The sequence below is a fragment of the Cebus imitator genome, unplaced genomic scaffold (assembly GCF_001604975.1).
Source record: "Cebus imitator isolate Cc_AM_T3 unplaced genomic scaffold, Cebus_imitator-1.0 Scaffold32, whole genome shotgun sequence".
Taxonomy (NCBI): Eukaryota; Metazoa; Chordata; class Mammalia; order Primates; family Cebidae; genus Cebus; species Cebus imitator.
In genome coordinates this window covers 2,468,674-2,479,057 of record NW_016107347.1, presented here as the reverse complement: position 1 = coordinate 2,479,057, position 10,384 = coordinate 2,468,674, and positions in this window count along the sequence as shown.

Sequence of the window (10,384 nt, the reverse complement as noted above, 5' to 3'; positions counted from 1 at the left end):
AAAAAAAAAAAGAATTCCTACAAACCTGCCAATCAAAAGAAAACAAAAACAGATAATACAATACAAAAAAAGTGGGCAGAAAATTTGACGGATAATGAATATGAAATGAGCATTAATGCTCAACATCATTAGTCAGCAGGGAAATGTGCACTAAAGCCACACTGATACACCACTGTCCCTCACTAGAGTATCCAACCAAGCTTACAAGGTTGTAAAACATCAAGAACTCTGAAATGTTGCTGATGGAAGTGCAAATTGGCACAATTACCATAGCAAACAGATTGACATTATCAAATAAAGTATAAGATATGCATAATTTATGACACAGCAATTCACCTCCAAGTTATATACCCTCATAAAGCGTATGCTTATGTGTACCAGTATACATGTTTAAAAATATTCATAGCAATACTGAATAATAACTCCAACTGGAAACAACCTAAATGCCTATCAAGAGTGAAATAAATAACAAATTATGATGTATTCGTATTATAAAATGCTATATTATAAGAAATAAGGAAAAAATACAGCTACATGACACATAGAGGATGAATCTTAAAGACACAATATTATGTGAAAGGAGCCAAACAGTACAGAATATATACTATATAATGTAATTTATATAAAATTTTTGTTTTGAGACTGAATTTCCCCTTGTTGCCTAGGCTAATCTCAAATTCCCGCACTCTCGCAGTCATTACCCGTCAGCCTCTGGAGTAGCTGGGATTATGGACACATGTCACCCAGCCTGGCTTGATAGACAATTGTTTAAAAGGCAAAATTAAATAAGTTTTAGGACTAAAACTATCAAAGAAGAATAAGAAAGTAAATACTGTAAAAATGAAGAGAGTATTTAGTTTTAGTGAGAGTTAGAGGTTACGATCAGGAAAAGGCTTCTACAGCTATTAGCAATGTTTTATGTCTCGACACAGGCAGATTATACAAAGGTTTGTTTTACAGATTAACTCATTTTTTTTAAAAAAAAAACACCTTTCTGTATGTATGTTGTATTTTACACACACTTGCACTCAATAGTAAGTATGGTGCGGATGCAACGGACAGAGTCAGATAAAGGGTAGGACTGCTCAAGTTCAAAGTCACAGAGCTCTCTAAAGGGGGGCTGAAGGTCATCAACTTAAGGATGATCACCATCTTAGAGCAAGCACTTATGCAACTTGCTGCTAAATGGGGGAAGTGGTGGCTTGCCCAAACTCATTATATATTCTGTTGGTATAACTTGCAGACAGGGATTTAGTTATAGAGAAATATACAACAAACATTAAATCTATAGGTTTCAAATCATCAAAACTAACAGTCTCCCAGAACCCCTATTTAGCGGTGCATGTGCAACTCTACAAAAGCATAGTCATTATAGGGGAAACTTAAGGGACAGATGGAAAGTGCCAATCATCAGAGTCTCCATTCCAGCACATCCTTCATCCGAGCAGGCCCATTTTTCACTGGGCCTGGGCAGCTGACTTGCTCCCCAGCTGCCATAGCTGCCCCAGCAGGAATTGCAATCATGTCTACCTTGCACCATCACCTCCATAACATTGTGACGACACCATTTTGCATCCTCCCTGTCTTCCCCACAACTTTCACATAATGGAGGGGTTTGTATGTTGGTTTGCTTGGCTTTGGCTAGGAAGAGGAAAGTTTTTATCATAAACGTGCTCCCCACATTTTCCCCATGCTGCTTAATTCATGGACCCTTCCCATATCACTCTCATACTGCCCTTCGCATCCTTCCTAGTGCCAGCAGCCAGGGATTTTTTTTTTTTTTTTTTTTTTTTTTTTGAGTTGGAGTTTCCCTCTTGTTACCCAGGCTGGAGTGCAATGGCGCGATCTCGGCTCACCGCAACCTCCGCCTCCTGGGTTCAGGCAATTCTCCTGCCTCAGCCTCCTGAGTAGCTGGGATTACAGGCACGCACCACCATGCCCAGCTAATTTTTTGTAGTTTTAGTAGAGATGGGGTTTCACCATGTTGACCAGGATGGTCTCGATCTCTTGACCTCGTGATCCACCCGCCTCGGCCTCCCAAAGTGCTGGGATTACAGGCTTGAGCCACTGCACCCGCAGCCAGGGATTTTTTAATGTTTATTGGTCCCTTATAACTTTTAAGCTTCATAATAATGTATGAGCTGGGAGTATTGTTATCCTTACATGAACTTAGAGGAGTGAGGCACTTCATTTTCACATCTCTGCCTCCTTGTCCCTACCCACACATGTCCCATACAAGTCTAATAGTTTTTAAATATTTTCATTGAAATAATATAAATAGATTAAAGGTAATTTTGAAAGTAAATTTAATTTCTCATTTCACCATTCTAGCACTTTTTCCTATTTTTCAAAGTTTTGCCATGTACACATACAATCATATGCTTACATACACATTCTTTTTTATGATTTTATCAGAAATCTTTCATCTTTTTCTTGAGCTTAAATAACTTTCAAAATCTTATTTTGGGATACAGCTTAGCATTGTATTAAGAAGATAAACAATAATCTGCTTAAACCATTCCCATATTATTGGATAGTTAGACTTTTTTTAGTTTTAACTAATAAATATTGTGTGCAATAATACATTCGTTAAAGCAAAATATAAAATTTTACATTTATCCCTGTTAAATTTAACTTTATTAGTTTTTGGCCAATTATTACAACATATCAAGAGCTTCTTGAATTTTTACTTTGCTATCCAATGTCGTGCATGATTCATGGATTTGATGAGTCATTAATTAAAGCATTGAAAATGGCAGACCCAAGGACAAAAGCTTGCAGAGGTATATGTGCCAAAATGCATACTAGAATGCTCAAAATAACACTCATGGTATTTCCAAACTTGTAACAGCCCAAATGTCCATCAGTTGCAGAACGTACAAACAAATTATTACATATTCACAGAATGGACTACAATATAAGAATAAAAATAAAGGAACTACAGCTAGAATCATTCCTTGGATGGATCCTGCAAACAAAATGTTAAGTAAAAGAAGCAAAACACGGCACGATGGCTCATCCCTGTAATCCCAGCACTTTGGGAGGCCAAGACAGGAGGATCAGGAGGTCAGGAGATTGAGACCATCCTGGCCAACATGGTGAAACCCCATCTCTACTAAAAATTCAAAAATTAGCTGGGTGTGGTGGCTCATGCTTGTAATCCCAGCTACTCGGGAGAATCCCTTGAACCTAGGAGGTGGAGGTTGCAGTGAGCTGACATACTGCCACTGCACTCCAGCCTGGCGACACAGAGAGACTGGGGGTGGGGGGGGGAAACCAAATGTAAACGAATACTTACTCTAAGGTGCCACTTCAATAAAGTTAAAAAATAGATAAGACTGGATTATGATGTGAGGTATCAATATCTTGGTTACCTTTAAGGAGGGGAGGCAGTTTGTCATTGGAAAAGCATGCCAAGTAGGCCTTCCAGATGCTAATGAATGTTGTACTTCTATACCTGGATGATTGCATGGGCGTGTTTATTTGGTGATAATTCATCAAGCTGTACATTTAGGATTTGTGAATTTTTCCATATTTTACAATTCAAAACAAAGTTTATTTTATTTTGTTTATTTATTTTTGAGATGGAGTCTTGCTCTGTGGGCCAGGCTGGAGTGCGGTGGCACGATCTTGGCTCACTGCAACCTCTGCCTCCGAGGTTCAAGCAATTCTCCCTCCCTCAGCCTCCTGAGTAGCTGGGATTACAGGTGCCTGCCACCACGCCTGGCTAATTTTTGTATTTTTTTTTTTTTTCTGGAGCCAGTTTCCCTCTTGTTGCCCAGGTTGGAGTGCAATGGTGTGATCTTGGCTTACTGCAACTTTCGCCTCCTGGGTTCAAGCAATTATCCTGCCTCGGCCTCCTGAGTAGCTGGGATTACAGGCATGCGCCACCATGCCCAGCTAATTTTGTATTTTTAGTGGAGACAGGGTTTCTCCATGTTAGTCAGGCTGGTCTCTATCTCCTGATCTCAGGTGATCCACCCGCTTGCCCTCCCAAAGTGCTGGGATTGCTTGTGTGAGCCACTGTGCCCGGCCCTTAGTTTTTGTATTTTTTAGTAGGCATCTGGTTTCACCATGTTGGCCAGGCTGATCTTGAACTCCTGACCTCAGGTGATCCACCTGCCTCAGCCTCCCAAAGTGTTGGAATTATAGGCATGAGCCACTGCACCCGGCCCAAAGTTTATTTTAAAAATAACAAGAATAATGAATTCAAAAGTTCATAGTGTCAGCTGAATACAGTGCCGTATGCCTGTAGTCTCAGCTACTTGGGAGGCTGAGGCAGGAGGATTGCTTGAGCCTAAGAATTCAAAGCCATATTATGCTATGATTGTGCCTGTGAAGAGCCACCACACTCCAGCCTCAGCAAATAGTGAAACCTCATCTCTAAAAAACAAAAGTACATCATGATGCTAACAGTTATACATAAATCAATGAAAATTAAAAAGATAAAAATATAAGATCGGATCTAGCTTGGAGTGGTAAGTAGTGAGTTCAGTTTGAATATGTTGAAATGGAACTATTGGAAGAATATGCAGGTGAAAATATTCAGTTAATAGTTGTATATACGGGTCTGGGGATCAGGGTAGCACCCTGAGCTGGAGAGGAATATCTGGGAGTCATCAGTGTATTGATAGTAAATGAAATCGTGGAAGTAGGTGAGATCTTACACAGACAAGAAAAAAGCACTCTGGCTGGGCGAGGTGGCTGATGCCTGTAATCCCAGCACTTTGGGAGGCCGAGGCAGGTGGATTGCTTGAGGTCAGAAGTTCGAGACCAGCCTGGCTAACATGGTGAAACCCTGTCTCTAAAAAAAAAAAAGCAATCTGAGGAGAGAACCTTAGGGGATTGTCAAGACTTACAGAAAGCTCATGAAGGACGTAAAGAAGGAGCATTGAGAGAGAGAGAAGATCTAGTGGAGAGCAGTAGAAACAAGGGGTAGAGAGTTTAGGAGGAGGAAATGGCCCAAAAAAGCCAAATGCCAGAGATACAGAAAGCAAGCTAAAGACTGAGGAGTCTCCGCTGGGTTTAATAACTAGGTCACAAGTGATTTTGGTGAGAATAGAGTCAGTGGCATAATGAGGTCTAAGATGGGTTTTCCGTATGGATGTCATCTAGGAAGATGGCAGAGTTTGGGAACAGAGGAGGAGCTTAAGATGTTGGTGGGGTTAGTGATAAGGAAGCGCAGAAAACAAAGTAGCTAGGTGGCATGAATATTGAGCAGTGCGGGTCCAAAAGCAGCAGGGGGCCTGGAAGAATGCTGACTACTCACCTTCCCACTTTTTGGTATATAGGACTAAAAAATTCTCAGCCTCTATTCAATAGGCTGTAGTCAGAATATATGTCAGGAGGGTACTGGGCTTCCCACCAGACCAGGAAGTGGAGGAAACATTCTATGAAGCTATTGAGGGAGTCTTTTATTATGGATGGCAATTATGCTTAAAACTGAAGAAGAACAGACAATAGTCTTTGTCAGGTCTTCATTTGCAAGCCGGGACCCAGAAAGTCTAAAGTTCTGCCTGCCTCTGCTGATCACCACCACCACTGCCCCGCCTGCTTCCTCATTATCCCTGATCGCCTAGTGGGGCTTCCTCCTCCATAATCTTCCCCTCACCCCACCCTGCCATCTCAACTACTGAACTTATGGTAATGTATACTCCTTGCCGTTACCCCCACCACTGTAACTGATCTTACCCTGTAACACCCCTGACCTCTCCCCAAAAGATTTGCCCAAACCTATAAAACCAACTCCTATCCCACGGCCCTTTGCTAACGCCCTTTCAGCCTCAGCACACCTGCACCCAGGTGAATAAACAGCCATGTTGCTCACACAAAGCCTGCTTGGCGGGTCTCTCCATTCAAAGTGTACTTTTTAACAGTCTTCCCTGCTTGGCTGCTTAAGCTTTACCTCTGGAAGTCTGAATGTTTATCTTTGTAACCACTGAAATCAATTAACCTGCATCATTAGGTAAAATATTACTCTCCTCTTCCCTCTGTTCACTTTCCAGGCCCTTGGGTATCCGGTAATTCTACATTCTTGTTAGTTCCAATCTACTCCTGAATCAAAACATTTTCTTCTTCCAGTCCCAAACTTCAAATTCCTCTTGGATTTTTTGATATATAGAAAATTCAAAGCCAGTACAGCCTTCTGGGTAAGAGACTAGGTGTGTTCTGTTAATTCATGAAAAATCAATTACACGGAAAAAGTCTGAAGATACCAGATTCTGAAGTCTGAAGCCACAGATTCAAAAGAAAATTGGAACTCATGATTGGTGATTGAGAAGAAATCTGGCTGTCCAGGGCCTGATTCCAGACACGTGTTGTATGCCCATGACCGTTATGTTCAGAGGTTCCTACATCCGTGGGACTTACTTTTTCATGTTCATATGGATTTGATGGGCAGATGAGCAGAAAATGTGAATCAATGTTCTAGTCCATTCCCCTACGGCTCCAATTTCATCCTTTATCTTTTGAGCAAAATAAAAATACTGTAAAAACTGCTTTCCTACTTCCCCTTCTACTTGGTTACCTCATTCTCTTTCCATTCCTTCTTTGGGGGTTTGCTCCCGCAGGTAGCACAAGCTAGAGGGGGATCTTAGTGAGTCAAAGTATGGGGAAAGCCTGGTTCAGTATCCAACATGAGACACAGGTGATTTTCTTCCTCCCAAAGTGGGAAATCTGGGCTGGGTAAGGTGATTCACGCTTGTAGTCCCAGCACTTTGAGAGGCTGGGGTGGGCAGATCATTTGAGGTCAGGAGTTTGAGACCAACCTGGCCGAGATAGTGAAACCCTGTCTCTATTAAAAATACAAAAATTAGCCGGGCATGGTGGTGCATGCCTTTAATCCCAATACTTGAGTGGCTGAGGCAGGAGAATCGCTTGAACCCAAGAGGCAAAGATTGTGATAAGCCGAGATGGCACTACTGTACTCCAGCATGGGTGACAAAGTGAGACTCCATCTCAAAAAAAACCCAAAAAACCAAAAATCAAAAAACCAAAGTAGGAAATCTGGTGGGTGGATGAGAGGTACCCAGCCAATGAGTTCACACAGGCTAATCCTTCAGACTTCTGAGGCTCATTCCAATAAATATTTCATTTAATCAAAGAAGAATCTATAAAGTATTGATTGTGCATGCAGAGCAATATGGGAAATATATAGAAGAAGCATGTGTAATGGGCTGCATAGTACAGTATTCCCCAAAGACATCAGGTCTTACTCTCTATGATTAACTTTAATTTTCAAATATGTTAGTGTTAATATTATTTGGGAAAAGGGTCTTTGCAGATGTAATTAAGTTAAGGATTTAGAGAAGAAAACATTATTCGGGATTATCTGGACGGTCCCAAAATGCAATCATATGCATCCTTAAAATAGAGAGGCAGGCCGGGTGAAGGGGCTAACACTTGTAATCCCAGCACTTTGGGAGGCTGAGGCAGGCAGATCACGAGGTCAAGAGATCGAGATCATCCTGGCCAACATGTTGAAACTCCATCTCTACTAAAAATACAAAAATTAGCTGGGCGTGGTGGTGCGCACCTGTAGTCCCAGCTGCTTGGGAAGCTGAGACAGGAGAATTGCTTGAACCCAGGAGGCAGAGGTTGCAGTGAGCTGAGGTCGCACCACTACACTCCGGCCTGGTGACAGAGCAAAACTCCATCTCAAAAAAAAAAAAATAGAGAGGCAGTGGGAGACTAGACACACACAGAGAGAAGATCGTGTAAGAGCACAACAAAGAGAGATTTGAAGATGCCGGCCTTGAAGATGGGAGCAATGCAGCCAACAAGCCAAAGAATCCTGGAAGCTTCCAGAAACTGGAAGAGGCAAAGACTGGATTCTCCCCTAGAGCGTCTGGAGGGAGTACGGCCTTGCCAACATTGTGATTTTGCCCTAGTGGTGCTGACTGAAAGAGATTAAATTGCTATTGCTTTACGTCACCAAATTTGTGGTCATTTGTCATAGCAGCCACAGGAAATTAATACAGCATGTAACAGTTTGAAAAAAAGCCCAACTCTCTGGAAAGGACATAGGAATGGGTATGCTGACTTACACACACACACACACACACACACACACACACACACACACACACACACACACAGAGACACAAATATACCCCAAGGCAATGAAACAAATAATACAGGGTCAAATCCGGCGCTGAAGTGCATGCCATCCGGCAGCAGTATTTTATAGTGTAGATGTCTTAGTTCACCGGAATCACCGGGGGTCATTCAATGCCTCTCACTCAGCATTTCCACACAGGCCCAGCTCATCACAAGGCCCTGCACAAGGACCAAGTAGAACCTCAAGCTCAACACAGAGAAGAGTTGTGTTGGAACTCGAAGAAGAAAGCCGTTCTCTGAAATCATGCTAGGGCTGGAACGCTTGTCAAGGGTAAACAGAACAGGAATAAAACTTGCCTCTTTTTTGAAATGCCCAGCTGGAAAATGGGCGTATTCAATGGCCAAGGCCTCCGCTCCCTGCTGGCTTGGGAAGAACTGGAGATAACTCAGCGATGGAGAGACAAGGAGGGCTCCTAGGGAACAACTTGGAGAATGAGGAATCTTGCTGAATGCCCGCAGGTTGTAGACACCAGGTGGTGGCTCACTGGTTGCCATCAGAGCCCTGAGGATTGAGTGCAGATTTATTTCACCTTGAGAAGTTAATACTATTTAATCAAAGAAAGTAAAGACTTCATGTCATTTCACCGGAGCCATCAGTGAAAGCATGTGAAATGCCACACGAGGTCATGACAGTAAATACCGCAGCACCGCATTCTGGCTAGCAGAGGTATCAATGGAAGTCTGTGGGTAGACACTCAAAAGGTTAGAAATGTGTACTTCTCTCCTTCTCAAAAAACTCCAGCTCCTCCCAAGTGGGATTCGTTAGCACTGTTAGCATCCATTAGTTTTGTAATTCTTTGGTTTGAGAATTTAGGGCAAGGACTCTGGCCATTATATTTCCTACTTAGATGCTGAAAAAGGCAAGGCTTCCCTGCATAGTCCGTAATGGTCAGTGGTACCTTCATAAAGTCCTTAACAAGCAGTCCCAGATTAAGGTCCCTGTCAGCACAAGCCTTGTCCAGGTGACAGTTTATTTTCTATTGCCCTTCAATATTGAGAAGAATGATGTGAGCTGTCCCAGTGACCAGTATATTATGCTACTTCTGATTGTGACTGCACAGGCTGAATTAACCTCCCTGTGATTTAGAAGCGGATGGGTCTGAATTTCATTATAGATATGACTTCCATGTTTTTATCCTTGGCTGGGGCACAGGGATTCTCTTGGAGGGGTGTTATCATTACTATGCAGATTGCTTTCCTATCATTTGATTGAAATTTCAGGAAGAAAGAAGGTCATTAACGTAACTTCTTCCTCAATTTCTCATTTTAGAAAATCTGGAAGCAGAACCACGTATAATTCAGCATAACTCAGCCCACTGAGCTCTCCAGGGGAAGGACAAATTGAGCACAGAAGTTCTGAAATGGATTGTAACCACAGTATCAGAGGAATTCTCAAAAGATCCATTCTCTTGGAAAAAAGTTTGCCAAGTGAGCCAAGCTGGATTCACAGCTGCCACTCAAGGCCTGTTTTCTCAGAGTGCTGTTCAGGAGATTTTATCTGCTTCATAACCCATCCAGTGGCGTAGAGGAGAGGGTGTGAGGGCAGGCACTGCAGAGGTGAGTTTGTGGGTCACTCTATGGCTTCCTTCAAAAGGAGAGCTGCTGTTATGTCAGACCCACAAGAAGCAAGACACATGTTTCCCAAAAGCACCGCCCAGTTATTTTACCCCCCAGAGCCCATTTGGCATCAGCCACCATAAGTAAGGCAAATTTGTTGAAGGCAAGAGACTTCTCAAGTCAAGTTCCTACCATGGTTCTTCCCTCACTGTAGCCTGAACTGGACATAACACTGTGATTCGACTTCATTCTCCTTACTTAACCAGTATACTGTGAGATACAAAGGACGTTTACTGAAGTATCAAAATAGTATAAGATCAGAAAGAATCTAAATATCCAATAACAAAAGACTGATCAAACTAGAGTACATCTATATCATGGGATACCACATATCCAGTAAAAAGAAATCCATGGATTAACATACACTATATGAAATTACTTCAAAATATATTAAGTGAAAAGGGTAAGGTACAGGAAGTATGTATCATAGGAACACTTTAGGTAAATATAAAATTATTTGTAAATGTATATATCTATATATATTTACTAGTATATAAATGTTGTACGTATACATTTTATGCTAAACAAAATTTGTTTCTAGAATATTCAAGGAAGTATCAAGAGTGGTTGCTTTGGTGGATGTAGAGCTTCTTACTTTTATTTCTTTCTGTGTATACATACATATATATATATATATATATATATATAT